Consider the following 19,050-nt stretch of genomic DNA (forward strand, 5'->3'; position numbering starts at 1 on the left):
TAGTAAGGTGTATATGCTGGGGATGTTGGCCACCTCGAAGCCTTCTGCATTGAAGATACAGTCCTGCCACCTGATGCCAAGGATTTTCCAGAGGCAGTGAAGATGGAATGAGTTGAGACGTCACTCTTGGTTGACATATGTTGTCCAGGCCTCGCTGCCGTAGAGCAAGGTACTGAGGACACAGGCTTGAAACACTCGGACTTTTGTGTTCCGTGTCATTGCGCCATTTTCCCACACACTCTTGGCCAGTCTGGGCATAGCAGTGGAAGCCTTTCCCATGCGCCTGTTGATTTCTGCATCAAGAGACAGGTGACTGGTGATAGTTGAGCCTAGGTAGGTGAACTCTTGAACCACTTCCAGAGCGTGGTTGCCGATATTGATGGATGCAGCATTTCTGACATCCTGTCCAATGATGTTCGTTTTCTTGAGGCTGATGGTTAGGCCAAATCTGTTGCAGGCAGCCGCAATCCTGTCGATGAGTCTCTGTAGAAACTTTTCTGTGTGGGATGTTACTGCAGCATTGTCAGCAAAGAGGAGTTCCCTGATGAGGACTTTCCGGACTTTGGTCTTCGCTCTAAGACGGGCAAGGTTGAACAACCTGCCATCTGATCTTGTGTGGAGGAAAATTCTTTTTTTGAAGGCTTGAACGCATGTGAGAGCAGCAGTGAGAAGAAGATCCCAAACAGTGTAGGTGCGAGAACACAGCCCTGTTTCACGCCACTCAGGATAGGAAAGGGGTCTGATGAGGCACCGCTTTGCTGAATTTTGTCTTTCATATTGTCATGGAATGAGGTGATGATACTTAGCAGCTTTAGTGGATATCCGATCTTTGCTAGTAGTCTAAAGAGACCACGTCTGCCGACGAGGTCGAAGGCTTTGGTGAGATCAATGAAAGCAACGTAGAGGGGCATCCGTTGGTCGTGGCATTTCTCCTAAAGGGGGTGTAATATCCTCTGGCATTGATGCAGGTGTTGGTTGCTACTTTGCTCCAGTTACTTATTCATTCAATGTAAATGACTTATTGAAATAAGAATTACATGTGGAAGTTTTAATCTACTGAGGAAATTAAACTCCTGCATTGGTGAGGGGGTGATGAAGAAAATAATGCCAGTTTTCTTCAACCTATAGGGAACATTGGTTCCTTCCACTGGGTATCCCCTGGGCATCCAACGGGAATTCACTGGACATCGACTGGGCATTCACTAGAAATCTCTTGGTCATTCACTGTGCATCTGTTGGGCACTCACTGGGTATCTATTGGGAATCCATAAGGCATTTACTGGACATTCACTGGGCATTCAGTGATACTGGTAGGGAGGTTCTGGCAGTGAAGGGAAAAAATAATTTTTTGTCCACAACTTTAATTTGCTGCTGTCACAATTTTAGGTCACGCTTTTGTCTCAATGTGTAAATTGCCATGCCAACATTACTTATTTATTTCAGTGGTGTTCTGGATCAATATTTATCCCCCAACCAACATCACTAAAACAAATTGTCATCATCTCATTGCTATTTGTGGGACCTTGTGTGCAAATTGGTTGGCAAGTGTCTTATATTACAACAGCGGCTACATTTCCAAAGCTGTAAAGGACTCTGGGATGTCTTGAGGTCATGAAAGGTTCTGTATAAATTCAAGTCTTTCTTTTCAGTCTTGTTACGATGTAGGCTTTGGTCACCAGGGAACTCTAGGGAGTTCCTGAAACCCCTTTCCAAACTCCATTCTGATCTGGTGTACAAAAAAGTCATATTTATCAAAAAAAAACATGAACAACTCCAAAGACCATTGAAATGAACAGAAAATGATGGAACCATTCAGCGGGTCTGGCAGCATGTGTAAAGAGAGAAACAAGAGTTTATTCTGTGATCTTTCATCGGAACTAAAAAAAGTTAGAAAAGGTTTTGAGCAAGTGAAAGGGGGGAACATGTGAAGAAGAACAAAAGGGAAGGTCTGTGATAGCGTGGAGGGCAGGAGAGATTAAATGACAAAAGGTAGTACAAAGCCAAAGGGAGTGGTAATGGGACAAGTAAAGAAACAAAAGATGCGTCTAGTTGAGATGTAAATGGCAGGAAAGCAACCATCCAAACACAAGAAAGAAACGAGAGAAATAAAAAATGCACCAGCAAACAAGCATGAAACAAAATGGGGCAAGGTTATGATATAAAATTGTTGAACTTAATATTGAGTCCAGAGGGCTGTAAAGTGCCCAGTTGCAATTCCTTGAGCTGGCGTTAAGCTTCATTGGAACATTGTAGCAGGCCAAGGGCAGAAAGGCCAGAGTGGGAGCAAGATGGAGAAATAAAATGATAGGCGACAGGAAGCTTGGGCTCGCCCTTGCGAACTGAACAGAGGTGTTCCACAAAGCAGTCACCCAGTCTGAATTTGGGCACCCCAATGTAGAGGAGCTTTCAGGCTCAACATTGAGTTCAGCATTGAGTTCAACAGTTTTAGATCATAACCTCTGCCCCCATTTTGTTCTATGTTTTTTGCTGGTTCATTTTTTTTCTCTTGTTTCTTTTTATTCCTTTTATTTTGAGTTTGGACAGCTGCATTCCTGCCATTGACACCTCATTGTCTCATTAACATCCCCTTTGGTTTTCTTTCATGAATACTTTTGTCATTTGATCTCTCCTGCCCTCCACCCTATCACAGTCATTCCCTTTTGTTCTTCTTCCCCCCCTCCCCCCATTTCCGATGCTGTGTCCCTCGTTCAGGCACTGTGCCTTTGTATGAGGCCCCCCCTCCCCCACCCTCGATCCTGGAGCCGGAAAGCAGCCTACAACAGGGCTGCCGCCACACGGGTAATTGCGACTGTGGCAGGAAGAGGCCCTTAATTGGGAGTTAATTGCCCAGTTAAGGGCCTCACTTGGCGGTGGGGTGGGAAGGCTGTTCACAGGCCCCAACTAAATTTCAGCAGAGGCGGGATGGTGGCGGGGGTGCCCCATTCACCACCATCTGACCCAACTTTATGCTCTCTCCGCCTCCAAACTCACCATGGATGAGAGCATAAAATTCCACCCGATGCCTTTGAGGGGATGCTGGAGAAGTGCATGCTGTAGTGTTTTGCTGTGTTCTTAAATCTTCATTAAATGATAACTGTAGGCTTTATGTTCAGATTCAGTACAAACACTGGATAGTCTTACTTAATTACATTTCATGATCTCAGGTCCAGGTCTTTTCCTCACTGGTACGTGTGTCCCCTTTGCAAGCCATGTATTGAGTATGTCTCTCAAAATGGCATATCCTCCTTATACATGTATGATGATGTTGCATCAGTGGCCTGATCTCTGATAGGTGCGGTTTCTTAAGGTGAAACCACCACTACGCCACATTACACATGTGCAAAAAAGGTACAGAAGGATATATTGACAGCGCATGGACAAGTTGGGCTGAAAGTGCTGGAACTTCTATGTAATTTTGACACTCTGTGATAGATGACAGCATCTTCTTATTGTCAATTTAATTTACTTTAAAAGTGTGTCTCCAACAAGTATTTTTCTCTGGTCCCAGTAGAAGCTTCATTAAGAAGTACAGGGGTTCTCAGGTTTTACTAAACTGAGCCTTTATGTGGAAGAATAACTTTTTAGAAGTACTTGACCCTCGGTTTATGTGGGAATGGGTCAGGGTGCTGTAATGGACTATAAGGAATTAAAATAAACCAATGATCTTTGGAGTTGTTCACGTTTGTTTGATGAAAGGTCACGGACTGAAATGTTAACTCTGCTTCCCTCTCCATGGATACCAGACCTGCTGACTATTTCAAGCATTTTATGTTTTTATTCTAGTAAAATATTCCTTATAATTCTGATCTAAATTGCATGTTAATTTGCTTGTTAACTTGCTGACTACATTATTCTGCATTTGTTTTAGCCATGGCTCAGTAGATAGCACTCTCATCTCTCCGTTAGGAGGTCTTGGATTCAAGTCCCACCCCAGACTTGAGCCAAAATCCAGGCTGATGCTCAGGTGCAGTATTAAGGGAGTGTTGCACTGTCAGAGGTGCTGTCTTTCAGATGAGATGCTAAACCAAGGCCCGGTCTGCCCTCTCAGGTGGGGGATAAAAGATTCCATGGTGATGTTTTGTTGGGGAGTTATTCCTAGTGGCCTAACCAATATTTATTCCTCAACTGAAACCATGAAAAAAAAAATTATCCGGTCATTACCACTTGCTGTTTGTGGGAGCTTGCTGTGCGCAAAATGGCTGCCGTGTTTCCAATATTACAACACTTCAAAAGCACTTCATTGGCTCTGAGACATCCTGACTTCTTTCTTCCTTATTATGGAGTTGTGGAAGATGTTTTGGCTCCAGGCAACCTTATTAACTTTTTAACATGGTTTTAATTTGATTGGGATCTTTCACTCTCTTCTTGATCCATTTTATTATTTGTTTGTTCTCCTCAGATCGCATTAGTCTACTGGTAGTTCCCTCACTCTACCTTTGTAACACTTTGGTTTGTGCCTGAACTCATCTGCGTTGTTTTCTTTCTACAATCCTATGGAAGTTCTGTGTGCAAATTGGCTGCTATGTCTCCGACATTACAACAGTGATTACCTCGCCAGCAACGCTCACATTGTTATGACTGCGGCGGGAGCAGTGCACTGCTTTTTCTAGTTCCACTTCTTCACAGGTCACAACATACATTTAAATGTTTACCCAGTTACTGATATGGTCAATCATAGACTTTATTTTCATCCCAGAATAAAATGCACCAACCAGGTTTCTTTAATAAACAACAAGATTATCAGTTTATTATAAAACAAGACTTAACCAGTAAAGAAGCAAAACATTAACACACATATTGAAATATGAATGTTCCCTTTTTACCTTAGCCGCGCACACGCGCACACGCACACGCACACGCACACATACACGTTACATGAAGAATAGAGATTTTCTCTTTAGAACTCTGTTCCAAAAAAAGACAGAGAATACTTTGGTCAAATACTTGCTAATTTTTGAAGAAAAAAGAGAAGATATGGAAAGATGTCGGTTGTCCCTTTTTGGTTTGGCATCCCAAATATGCGTAGATGGCTGTCACTGGGATATTTCTAGAACAGTAATTTTCAGGCTACGTTGAAGATCAGTTTGCCTGGCTTTCCAGAAGAAATGCAGCAGTAGGGGTTTCCAGCAGGCTTTTCAGGAGGAATGCAGCATCACTTTCTCTATTTCTTACACTCACCTCTAAGAGCTTCTCAAAGAGATAGAAAAGCTGGCAGGCTTTTCAAAGAGATGAAACAGGCTGAGCTGAGCTCTCTTTGGCAGGTTGATTTTTAATTTCTAAAACATTGTCCAAACACCAAATGACTGTCCGAAGCAAAACCAAAACAATATCTCAAGAGTCAAGCGTCCTGACCCCTGTAAATCGTGACCTGTCACCTCTCTGTAAACATCTCCCCCAAGTCAAAAAGGCCCTGCTGGATATGTATCTGAATACAGATGACTTCCAGTAAGGGTTGTTTACAAACCAAGTCCAAAAGGCCTTCCGATGATCTCTTTTCAATGATCCCAGTGGGGAAAAAAAAATCCATGGAATCCTTTTCAGTTTTCCCAAATAAAACAATGTCCATAATTCTAAAATATGAGTCCTCAAAAAAAACTAACAAAATATATAGAAACACTGTCATAACACCATCCCATGAATGAATGAAAAAAAGACATGATTTCCTCCAGTTCATAAAATGCTCAAATGTAAGTTGAGAGGGAAAACAAATCTTATTAAGAGCTTGTTAACTGCTGAAACCCTCATTCATTAGTTACCTCTAGACTTGACTATTCCAATGCACTCCTGACCAGCCTCCCACATTCCATCCTTTGTAAACATAAGGCAGTCCAAAACACTGCTGCCTATGTCCTTACTCACACCAGATCCCATTCACTCAATACCCCTGTGCTCACTGACCTACATTGGCTCCCAATCAAGCAGAGATGCAATTTTTAAATTCTCATCCTTGTTTTCAAATCCCTCCATCTCTTCACCACTTCATATCTCTGTAATCTCCTGTAACCTCACAACGCTCCAAGATATCTGTGCCCATCTAATTCTGATCTCTTGCGGATCCTTGATTGGTGGCCGTGCCTTCAGTTGCCTAGGCCCTAAGCTCTGGAATTCCCTTGCTAAACCTCTCTACATATCTTTCTTCTTTTAACTTTCTCCTTCAAACCTACCTCTTTGACCAAGCTTTTGGCCATCTGGCCTAACATCTCCTTATATGGTCCAGTGTCTAATGTTTCTTTGTAATGCTCCTGTGAAGTGCCTCACGATCTTTTACTATGTTAAAAATGCTATATAAATATAAGTTGTTGTTGTCAAGTCTAGTGTGTGCTTGTTGAACCTTTCAGCTCAAAACAGCTGGCCCTAGAATTTTGATAGTGCCATAGGCATAAAACAGGTGCATAAACATCCCATACAGCAGGAGGGGTGATGCATCATTACATGCCATATGTGCATCACCCACAAATATGGTCACTGCAGAAAGAGAGACATCCTGAGCTCAATTCCCAAAGGCAGGCTGATGTAAACTGTTGCTTTAAATTTAGCAATAAATGGAATGGGGTTTTCATTTTTAGGGGAGACGGTGGCATAGTGATAACGTCTCTGAGCTAATAATCGAGAGAGCCAGGCTAATGCCCTGGGGATATGGGTTCATATCCCATAGTACCGTTCGGTGGAATTTAAATTCAATGAATGAATAAAAAAAATCTGGACTTGAAGGCTAGTCTCAGTAATGGTGCCATGAAACTATCATTGAACACCCCTACCTCCTAGAAGGACAAGGGCAGCAAATGCATGGGAACACCACCACCTGCAAGTTCCCCTCCAAGTCACACGGTTCAAGACGGCAGCTCACCACCACCTTCTCAAGGGCAATTAGGGATGGGCAATAAATACTGGCCTAGCCAGCGACGCCCACATCCCATGAATTAATAAATAAAAACCCATCTGGTTCACTAATGTCCTTTATGGAAGGAAATCTGCCATCCTTACCTGGTCTGGCCTACGTGTGACTCCAGACCCACAGCAATGTGTTTGACTCTTAACTGCCCTTGGAAATGGCCCAGCAAGCCACTCAGTTGTCAAGGGTAATTAGGGATGGGTAACAAATGCTGGTCTTGGTGCTGACTCACACATCCCATGAAAGAATTTTAAAAAGTGATAATTTAGCCTCAACAATGAAACTATCAAAAGAGAATATTTTCTTTCATCAAACTATCACAATGAATCAATCTTCATTTGACTAAACTATTTAGCTTCACCTATATGCTCACACATAAACACATACATACACACACACACACACATGTACAAGACAGCATAACCACATTAACCTCATTCACCCAACCTTTTCTGAAGCACGATGCATGCTTTCTGAGGAAAAAGAAAGAAGACAAGACAGACTTGCATTTCTAGAGTGCCTTCCGTGACTTATTGATGTCCCAAAGCACTTTGAAGACAATTAATTACTTAATTTTGAAGTGTAGTCACTATTGTAATGTAATGAAACTTGGTAGCCGATTTGCATCCCACAAACAGCAGATAATCAGTTTTTTCAGTGATGTTGGTTGAGGGACCAAAATTGAGCAGGACACTGGAGAGAACTCCCCTGCTCTTTTTCAAAATAGTGCCATAGGATCTTTTATGTCCACCTGAGAGGACAGTTTGGACCTTAGTTTGACATCTCATCCGACAATTGCACCTCTGACAGTGTATTGCTCCCTCTGTACTGCACAGGGAGTGCCGCCTAGATTTTGTGATAGGGTAATATAGATATCTGTGATTAGCTTGCCATCACTTCCAATCCAAAGCCAGCACTCACACATTGTCCTCACAATCAGTCATGGCCTCCAAACTCAGACCTTACTGGCCCTAAAAGTTGAAACTCAGTATAAGATATTCAAGCTGACAGCATAGTTTCTTTACTAGATAAATCTACACTCTCAGCACATCAATACAAACATCTGCTGGGAACCCACAGGACTGTAAATCATCCTATCAGCCACATAAATCATCATTATCTTTTTCTACAGTGCTTTGCACATAAACCTGGACTTGCCAAGTTTCACACTTTAATAAACTTTTAATCCACCGTCAAGCCTCATCTTTACGCTGAGCCTTTCCCATAGCCCTAGGCACCAGTCTTGTCAGGAGTCAACTGTTATGCAACGAACTGTTGAATTCTTGGAATCATTGAAATTAACCTTGCCAAAGGAACCCACTGGTCCAATAAATCTGTCAGCATTAGCTCCTCAACTGGAGCTATCTACCATCATCCCAATTTGTTGCCTTTTCCGCATGCACTTTTGATGTGACTGATGCTTTCTATTGGGAAGTACACTAGTTTGTGGAGTTCATTATAGAACAGAAGGAGGAGGAGCGAATGCAGTGGGATATCGATCAGATTAGCCACTTCCTCAAAGCATCAGCTCCACCAACGTTGCCACTCATGGGCTGGTTGCCCTTTCTCCTCCCCCAACCACCCCAGCCCCCCAAAACACTTACCTTACAAATATGAACATCCCCCCATAAACTGTACAAAATTCACCCCTTCCCACCATCGCATACAGTAATGACGAGAGTTTGACCCCGTTCCCCCCTTCCCCACCAGTGTGGTGCCTGCTTTTCCCAGATGGGAAAGTGAAGGCACAGGAGTGCCGGCCGCCACTCTGAAGATCGCGGCAGGCCCATAAGGTGGGAGGTGAGTGCATTTAAATTTATTCATCTAATTAATTAACATATAGTCATTTGGTCGGACAGAACTTGAGTATTGCTGAAAAGAGACAAGCTGTCAAAGCTTTTCGTCTTGCGACGTCTCTTCGTCATCAGGACAATATGCAGGAATAACCAATGGAAGGGAAAACAGCAACTTATACTGCATGAGAAGAGAGTGCTGATTGGTTGGCAAGTGAACTCTAATTGGTAGAGGTATTTCCATGGCAAATGCACCAGTTTACGGTGACTGACAGTTAACTGCCAAACTTTGTTTAAAATTTAAACCAGGCAGCTTGACTCTGATTGGTCAAGGCATTGCCCTGAGGAATGAACCAGAGAATGGCTGTCACTTATATTTTTCAGCTGAAACAGGCACAATGTTTGTACATATTCTTTCTGTCTGCAAAGAACAGGGCCCTGTGTATTAATATATGTAGCTTCCAGCACGCGCAAATGCGCCGCACTGCGAGCCCTACTGACAATCTTAAATTGGTTGTCAGCGTAATTCTTAGCACACTGTGGATTATTTAGCAAATGTTGTCCAATCGCAGCATCACATCTAATATTGGACACTGTGTTTTGAGTTTTGCAAGCATTGCCCATTGCGAACAGCAGAAGGGACATGTTGTTTGATACAATCTGCCGGTCTTTGGGACATAAAGCCTATATACCGAGCATCACACTGGCTTTGAAATTCATACATCACATTATTCATTTGTGTGATAGGCAGGACGTCTTTTTGGTTTGACATCAGCATCCTGTTAGTGGTGAACATCACACATGTTGCTACTGCATAATAGCAGCATGAAACAGCTCGCTTTACCCGTTGCTCAATTTTTTGGGATATATTGGCCTTCCAGGGTAATTTGTGGCAGACTGGGCACTTTTCAGGGTCAAAAAAGATGGCCTTAGGCCCATTCACAAGTTTCCACGATATACAGCGAGAAATGATCTGATCAGGGTAGCCATTGTTACGTAGGATGTCTTTGATTTGCCCTATTTCAGCATCAAGCTTGCATGGTGAGCAAATGGCTCATGGCTCAAATGGATCATTCCTTAGGGCAATGCCTTGACTAGTCAGAGTCAAGGTGCCTGGTTTAAATTTTAAACAAAGCTTGGCAGTTAACTGTCAGTCACCATAAGCTGGTACATTCTCCATGGCAACACCTCTACCAATCAGAGTTCACTTGCCAACCAATCAGTACTCTCGTCTCATGCAGTATAAGTTGCTGTTTTCCCTTGCATTGCTTATTCTTGTGGATTGATGACTGAAAGACGGTAAGCTTCGACAACATGTCTCTATTTTCAGCATTCATTAACACATGGTAATCCAGGTCCCGTTGTCCAGCGATGGGGGAGGGAGGGGGTGCCGCCAGGGAGCCTTGCCATTCCAGGAAGATAGGGCCTGGCTCTCCCGGCGTCGGGCTCCTCCGTGGTGGGCCACTGCCAGAATGATATTCCGTCCCCCCCCCCCCAGCCACGGAGCCCGACGTTGGAAGCCTTTTAAATTCCCGGCCCATGTGTCTTCTCATAATCCAGGATCATATGTAAATAGGGAAGGCTTCCATCATCTAAACATGCAAATCATCTGTGAATATTTATCCCTCAGCCAACATCATTAAAGCAGATTTTCTGCTCATTATCTCATTGCTGTTTGTGGGATCTTCTTGCATGAAAATTCGCTACTGCATTTCCTTCAGTACTGCTATGAATGCTGGGCTTTGTAACATGATTATTCTTTAAAAACTGTGATTTTTAAAAGTTTAAGATGGAGTCCAAAAGGTCAAGTGACCTCACATCCACTTTGCTTAAAGATAAGACAGAAATCTTAGTTACGAGGACAGGAGAGAACAGGGATCAAGGACGTTTTTTTAAAAAAAAGAGACTGCAGGGAAACACTTGCAGAACAATGGGTTTCGCTCTCCCAGACTTTTGGATCGTAAATAAGGACTCAGTGGGTTGAATTTTACTGACCCCATGATGTCAGGGGTCATGGTGTGGGGGGATGGAAAATTCTTCCAGGAGAGGCCTGCCATGTACCATGACACCAGAAAGTCCCGGCCCAATATTGCTGGTGGCGACTCCCACGCCGCTCGGCGACAGGAGCCCCACTGAAATATTTCAAGTAATGTGAATGAACGAACTAATTCCCATTGCACTCGTGCTGTCTCTCCCGGTGCGATCTTTGTGCCGGTGGGTCGATACTCCCGCGCCTTCAGATCCCCGTCCGGGGAACTGAGGTGGAACACTGGTGGGGAGCGGGGAGCAGATAGGTTTCCCAGTGCAGGAGTGGGAGGAAGCGGGATCAAAGTCATATCATTGGTGCAGGGGATAGTGGGAAGGGTTATTGTGTAAAATGTATGGACTTTCGGGGGGGAAGGTCAGGTGGACAAGCTAACTGTTTTGATGGGGGAAGAAGAGGGCAAGTACTTAATTCTGTTGTTATTGTGGGGGGGGGGGAGAGGGGCAAGATGAATTCATTTAATTTTCTAAATCAATGTATCTTTAAATATTTAAATAGGCAGCTGTCGCCATTGCCCGAGACAGACAGCCCGCCCCTCCACATCATCGGGGCGGGGGGGGGGTGGGGTGCGGGGTGGGGGGTGCAGTCCACCCTGTCTATTTAAATGAGCCGCTGCACAATTTCAGCCCAGTGATTCTTAAGGTGTAAATGTACCAGGCAGCTGTTAACACGTGGAAAAATGGAAGGTCCAGGTGGCTCTGTGAAGCCAGACTTCTGGACTTTTGATATTGGAAAAGGACAATAGGCTATTGACTTTTGAGTCCGGATAAATTTATCAGAGTTTCTGAAGGCAGACAGGCTGTCCAGAAGACCAGTGATGGCAGTCACAGAGCAGGCTGTAAGGAAGACAACCAGCAGTGGCAGCCTCAAGGGAGAGAGTAAGGGAATATCTGCACTCGGAAGCCTGATACAGCGAAAGGCTGTAAAGTCTTGAACCCATTTTGAAACTTGAGGTTTGTGGAGAAGTAAAAGCCCAGCAGGATCACCAGGAATTGCCTTATTCCAGGCCGAAAGTGCTTGGAGAAGTGAGCGAAGAGGACATTGACTTTGAGAAAAGTCTGGAGGATCCAACCCAATACAACTGGGAGGAGTGTGGGACTTTTAACCACAAAGATTTCACCATCAGTGAGGATTCTGTAACATATCAGTGTGGTCTAAGGTTTTCCAGTAGCTTAACAAGAAAAGAAAATATCTTTCTTTGTAATTTGGCGTATCAGCTACTTACAAATACCCCCTGTAATGGGGATTTCTTTTCATTTAGTTGTTATAATAGAAGTCCTATTATATGAAATCACATTGTGTAATTCTTTAATTGGTCTAGGGGTTCATGCTTTGTATTTTTAGCATTAACAGTCTCACTGTGGTCCTAACTGTACAACAATGCTAACACTTTTAAAAGTACTTTCATGGCTGTAAAGCATCTTGAGACATCCTGAGGTGATTCAAGGTGCTATATAAATGCAAGTTCTTTCTTCAGCATAATTGAAAGATATAAGATTCTGAGAAGGCTTGACAAGCTAAATGCGGAGAGCCTGTTTCCCCTGGCTGGAGAGTGTAGAACTAAGGGCAATAGTCTCAGGATAAAGTGTCAGCGATCTGAGACTGAGATGAGCAGAAATCTCTTCACTCAGAGGGTTGTGAATCTTTGGAATTCTCTATCCCAGAGGGCTGTGGATGGTCAGTCATTGGACATATTCAAGATTGAGATCAATAGATTATTGGGTACAAAGGGAATCGAGGGATATGGGGATCAGGCGGGAAAGTGGAGTTGAGGTTGAAGATCAGCCATAACTTACTGAATGGCGGAGTAGGCTCAAGGGGCTGTATGGCCTACTCCTCCTCCTATTTCTTATGCTCTTAATGCAGTTCCTTATTAGTCCATCCACATAAGCAATGAGCATCTGCTCACTTCAGCAATAAGTGGAAAAAAAAAGAACTACCTGTAGGGAAAACCAGCTCTGTCAGTTTCTCCATGAATAAGCTTCTTCTCCATACGATGGAAACATCAGCTTCATGTTGTGTCACCTCGGTGTATTGTAGTGAGCTGGAGATGTACAGACAGCTTCATTCCGGCCTTGGGCACATTTGCTTTAATAACCTAAGAAATCAGGGAGAGGGATAAAAAAAATAGGCCAGGGATCCCAACAGGTCATTTTCTACATTCTTGTTTTCTCTTTGATTGATCTCAACCCAGATACACACTTTCATGCCATGTCCCTCAATCGTCTCAGCTGGGAAACCATTTCCTTCTGCTTGCATTTTAAAGTAAAAGGAATAGGAGAATTTGTATGTATACAACTTCAGGACACCCCAACGCACCTTACAGCCAATTAATTGCTTTTAAAGTGCCGTCACTGTTGTCATAAAAGATTTGCATTTATATAACGCCCAGTTGCGAACTTGAGATGTCACAAAGCACTTTACAGCCAATGAAATACTTTAAAGTACAGTTACTGTTGTAATGTAGGAAATGTGGAAGTTAATTTGTGCACAGCAAGATCCCATAAACAGCAACACATAATAGCCAGATAATCTGTTTATAGTGGTGATGGTTCAGGGACAGATATTGGCTAAGACCCAAGCAAGTGCTTTTCTTCAAAATAGAGACGTGTAATTTCTTTTTATATATATATCCAAATGAGGGGGCCAGACAGGGCCTCTGTTTAAAGTGTCACCCCAAAGACAGCACCTCTGACACTGAGGCACTCCTTCAGAACTGCACTAGGATTGTCAGCTTAGAATTTGCACTCAAACTCCTGGAGTAGGCCTTGAAAGCACAACGTAATGAATTTGAGGTGAGAGTGCTATATCAAAGTCATGAAAGAGAGTACAAAGAAAATAATTAGGTAAATCCGTGTGGATGGTGGAAGGTGCTCACAATGATCATCCGGTGGTGCCCCCGCCCCCCCCCCCCCCCCACAGAATATGAAATCTCTGGGGGTGAAGGTAGCTCCCGTGTTTAAATATGAATAGCAGGTGCCATTGTCACCAGTGCTCATCCATCAAGGGATGCTGGAGATCCCAACTGAAAGGCAACAGCTTCCACTAGAGCTGTCAAGCTCCTCAGGAAACATCTTGTTTATTACTTGTTGGCCTCCTTTTTATTGGACTTTGGGGAGATGGGGAGAGGTGGGTTGCCAAATATGGATCCTGCTTTAACCAGTTGTACCAGCCCACTGGCAAATTCACCAGGGTCAGCCACCCGACCTCTGACACCAGTGGTCTCTTTTGCGGTGCCCCCCGAAACAAAGCCCTGACAGAAACTGTAAGGGAGGGTGGGAATATCCATGCTCCAAATGAATTTCTGGCCCCTTCTGACATGTTCCCACTCCACTTAGAGCGGACGTTTGCCAGAAGGGCCGTGGGTTTTCCAACCGAGTTTTGTGATTTTGCCCCAAATAGCAAATATAAGCCTGCCCAGCTGCCACCAAAACCCATTCACATGGTTACGTTTTTGTGGGGCTCCTCAGTAACTCATTCAACAAAACTGTTATCCTCAGCGTAGAAATGTTCTGCATGGCTTCCCTTCCTAGTCCTGAGTCTTAACAACCTGTGCCATCTGCGGACTGATTGCATTGTTCCTTTGACTGGCACAGAAGGTGATCAAGCGGGGAGCAAAGGTCACCCTCTAGGGACCCTGCCCGGTTTTCAGGGTGCGTGGTGTTCCCCACCCCTGTTTGCCCAGGTATTACAAGAAAGAGGAATGGAAAATTTGGCCCAGAAAGTGTCTGACTTTTGAACGGATGTGAAGGACATAAAGAGGGTATGAAAAATATTTTGCCAATGTGAAAACAACAACTTGTATTAATAGCACTTTTAACATAATAAAAACATCCCAAGGTGCTTCACGGAGGCATTATAAAATTTGACACCGAGCCACATAAGGAGATAAATATGCCAGATTACCTAAAGCTCCATCAAAGAGGCAGAGGTTAAGGAGGAGTAGAGAGGCAAAGAAATTTAGTAAGAGATATCCAGAGCTTAGGGCCAAGGCAGCTGAAGCCATGGCTACCAATGTTGGAGTGGTTAAAAGCAGGGATGCTCAAGAGGCCGGAATTAGAGGAGTGCAGATACCTCGGAGGGTTGCAGAGCTGGAGGAGGTTACAGAGATAGGGAGGGGCAAGACCATGGAAGGATTCGAAAAGAAGGATGAGAATTTTAAAATCGAGGCATTGCTTGACTGGGGGCCAATGTATGTCAGCGAGCACAGGGGTGATGAATGAATGGCATTTGGTGCGAGTTTGGACACAGGCTTCAGAGTTTTGGCTGGCCTCAGGTTTGTGGAGAGTAAAATGTGGGAGAGCAGCCAGGAGCATGTTAGAATAGTCAAGTCTAAAGGTAACAAAGGTATGAATGAGAGTTTCAGCAGCAGATGAGCTGAGGCAGGGGCAAAGTCAAATAACGTACATAGGTTGGACAATGTTCAGCACCATTCACAACTCCTCAGATACAGAAGCAGTCCGTGTCCATGTGCAGCAAGACCTGGACAACATTCAGGCTTGGGCTGATAAGTGGCAAGTTGCTTTCGTACCACATAAGTGCCAGGCAATGACCATCTCCAACAAGAAAGAATCCAACCATCTCCCCTTGACATTTAATGCCATTACCATCGCTATCAACATCCTGAGGTTTACCATTGGCCAGACACTGAACTGGAATAGCCATATAAATACTGTGGCTGAAAGAGCACGTCAGAGGTTAGGAATCCTGCAGTGAGTAACTCACCTCCTGACTCCCCAAAGCCTGTCCACCATCTACGAGTCACAAGTCAAGAGTGTGATGGAATATGCTCCACTTGCCTGGATGAGTGCAGCTCCGACAACACTCAAGAAGCTCGATACCACCCAAGACAAAGCGAACACAAGAACACAAGAAACAGGAGCAGGAGTAGACCATATGCCCCATCGATCCTGTTGCGCCATAATCTCCCAATATCTACCCTATCCAGCCCTTTTAGAATCTTACATGTTTCAGTGAGATCACCTCTCATACTTCTAAACTTCAGAGAGTACAGGCCGAATTTACTTAGTCTCTCATCATAGGACAGCCCCCTCATCCCAGGGACAAACCTAGTGATGCCTCCAATGCAAGTATATCCTTTTTTAAAATATGGCAACCAAAACTGCACACAGTGGGCTGAATTTTAAGAGCCCGCCGTCGATCTTGGCGGTGAACTCAAAAAATGGTGGCCTGCGCGTGCGGCTGCACACCAAACAGCTACCGCGATCTTAAGCACAGCAGCTCATTTAAGTAGCCGGGGCGGCCCGTCCCCCTACCCCACCCAATCCCATGGAGGGGGTGGGCTGTCTGTCCCTGGTGATGGCGTCAGCTGACTATGTACAGGCGCTGTGCCATTTCTAAATGGCAGCCAGCACTGTTGCCTAATTTAAATTTTTAAAGTCAGACCCCAAAATTAAATAACTACATTTCTTATGCCTCCTTCCCCCCCACCCATAGCAATTAAATTAAGTATTTTCCCTAGCCCCCCCAAAGCACTTACCTTTAACATCTGACCTTTAGCCCCAAACTGCACAACGTTTACTGTTCAACCCTTCCCACCATCCCCTATACCCATTTTGTTTATTTGACACCGTTCTCCTGCTCTCGCATAGGAAATCTTACCTACTCCCCCTTCCCCACCAGTGTGGAGCCATCGTTCGTCGGACGGGGATTTGAAGGCGCAGGAGTGCCGGCCGCCACACTGAAGATCCCAGTGGGCCATCAAAATCTCAGGTAAATATATGTTAATACATTCATTTTCTTGATTTGAATATTTTAATTGTAGTCCCATCGCCCAGTGGGTGGTGGGGTCCCCATGGAGCCTCGATGCCACCGGGAGGATCAGGCCGGGCCCTCACGACGTCGAGGTCCATGGCGGGCCTCTTCCAGAACCTTCTTCAGGCCCCCACCCACCAACCACCCCACCCCCTCGTCATGGAACAGGACGCCTGGGGGCGAACAAGATCCAGCCCAGTATTTCAGATGTGGTCTCACCAAAACCCTGGACAATTGTAGCAATACTTCCTTATTCCTGTACTCCAATCCCCTTGCAATAAAGTTCAACAACCTTCTGAATTGCTTGTACCGACATGTTAACTTTCTGCATTCTTTGTACAAGCACACCCAAGCCTCTTTGAACATCGACACTTACAAGTTGCACACCTTTTAAAAAATATTCTTCTTTTCTATTCTTACGACCAAAGTGCAAAATTTCACATTTCCCTACATTATACCTCATTGGCCATCTTGTTGCCCACTCACTTAACCTGCCTATAACTCTTTGCAGCTTTTCTGTGTCCTCCCTAGAGCTTATGATTCTACCTACCTTTGTATCATCAGCAAACTTAGATACATTTCTCTCTGTCCCTTCATCTAAGTCATGTATATAGATTGTAAATAGATGAGGTCTCAGCACTGATCCTTGCGGCACCCCACGATTCACGATCTGCCAACTTGAAGACGCCCCGTTTATGCTCACTCACTTCCTGTTTGTTAACCAATCCTCTATCCGTGCTAATATATTATCCCAACTCCAGGAGACCTTATCTTGCCAATTAACCTTTCGTGTGGCACCTTATCGAATGCCTTTTGGAAATCCAGGCATATTACATCTACCAATTCCCCTTTAGGTACCCAACTAGTTACATCCTCAAAAAACTCTAATAAATTTGTCAAGTAGGCTTAGTGATGGTGCTGATATGTGGTCGGAGCTCATCTCAGGGTCAAATATGACACCAAGGTTGGGAACAGTTTTGTTCAGCCTCAGGTAGTTGCCAGGGAGAGGGATGGTGTTAATGGCAAATGATTGGAGTTTGTGTTGGTGGCCGAAGACAATGGCTTCCGTCTTCCCAATATTTAATTGGAATAAATTCATGCTCCTCCAGTAGTGTATGTTGGACAAGGATAGAGAGAGGTCAAGAGAGGTGGTGGTGAGGTAAAGCTGGGTGTCAGCGTACATGTAAAAACTGTTGTGTTTTTGGATGATTTTGCTGAGGAGCTGCATGTGGATGAGAAATAGAAGGGGTCCAAGGATGGATTTTTGGGTGACACTAGAGGTAACTGTTCAGGAATGGGAAGATTGCAAGTGATACTCTGGCGATAATCAGGTAGATAAGAATGGACCAGGTGAGTGCAGTCCCACCCAGCTGGATGATGGTGGAGAGGCATTGGAGGAGGATGGTGTGGTTAACCATGTCAAAGGCTGCAGACAGGTCAAGAAGGACGACAAGGGATAGCTGGATAGCTTGCTTTTGTCACAGTGACAGAGGATGTCATTTGTGACTTTGATAAGAGCTGTTCCGGTACTGTGCAAGGGGCAGAAATCTGTTTGGTGGGATTCAAAAATGGAGTGCCGCAAAAGATGGGCATGGATTTGGGAGATGACAACACATTCAAGGACTTTGGAGAGGAAAGGGAGATTGGAGATGGAAGGTAGTTTGCAAGACAGAAGCATCAAAGATTTTTTTTTCGAGGAGAGTGGTGATGATGGCACATCTGAAGAGAGGAGAAGAACTTGAGGAGAGAGAAGCATTAACAATTAACCATTAACCATTACCAGGGATAAAAGGATTTAGTTATGAGGTGAGGTGAGATAAATTGGGGCACTTTTATTTCCGATCAGAGTAGAGAAGGTTAAGAGGAAATCCGATGAATGGCTTGAAAATTCTGAGGAGTTTTATTTTTATTTCAAGGCACAGGATTGAAACAGACCCTTCGGCCCACCGAGTCTGTGCCAACCAACAACACCCATTTATATTAATCCTACATTAATCCCATATTCCCTACCACATCCCCACTTTCCCTCAATTCTCCTACCACCTATCTACACTAGGGACAATTTACAATGGCCAATTTACCTATCAACCCGCAAGTCTTTGGCTGTGGGAGGAAACAAGAGTACCCAGTGGAAACCCATGCGGTCACAGGGAGAACTTGCAAAATCCGCACAGGCAGTACCCAGAACTGAACCTGGGTCACTGGAGCTGTGAGGCTGTGGTGCTAACCACTGTGCCACTGTGGTAAATAGGGAAAACCTAATTCCACTGGTCAGTCAGTTGACAAATAAAGGATATGTCTTTAAGATCAACAGAAAAAGAACAGCGAATAATAGAAGGTACAGGATAGGGAACAGAAAATGTAATCCTTGCCAATACCACACTTTGGTCCTTTGGAACTAGAAAGTCACTGCCTCTAATGACTGACGAAATTGAGTAGCTTTTGGATCAAGACAGAAATCGCTCAGGTTTGTTATGACAGTGCTATAAAGCTGCAATAGTATGAAGTTATGATGCACCTCACTACGTTAACAGCTCAAATGTAAT

This window comes from Heterodontus francisci, chromosome 4, assembly GCF_036365525.1.
Source record: "Heterodontus francisci isolate sHetFra1 chromosome 4, sHetFra1.hap1, whole genome shotgun sequence".
Classification (NCBI taxonomy): domain Eukaryota; kingdom Metazoa; phylum Chordata; class Chondrichthyes; order Heterodontiformes; family Heterodontidae; genus Heterodontus; species Heterodontus francisci.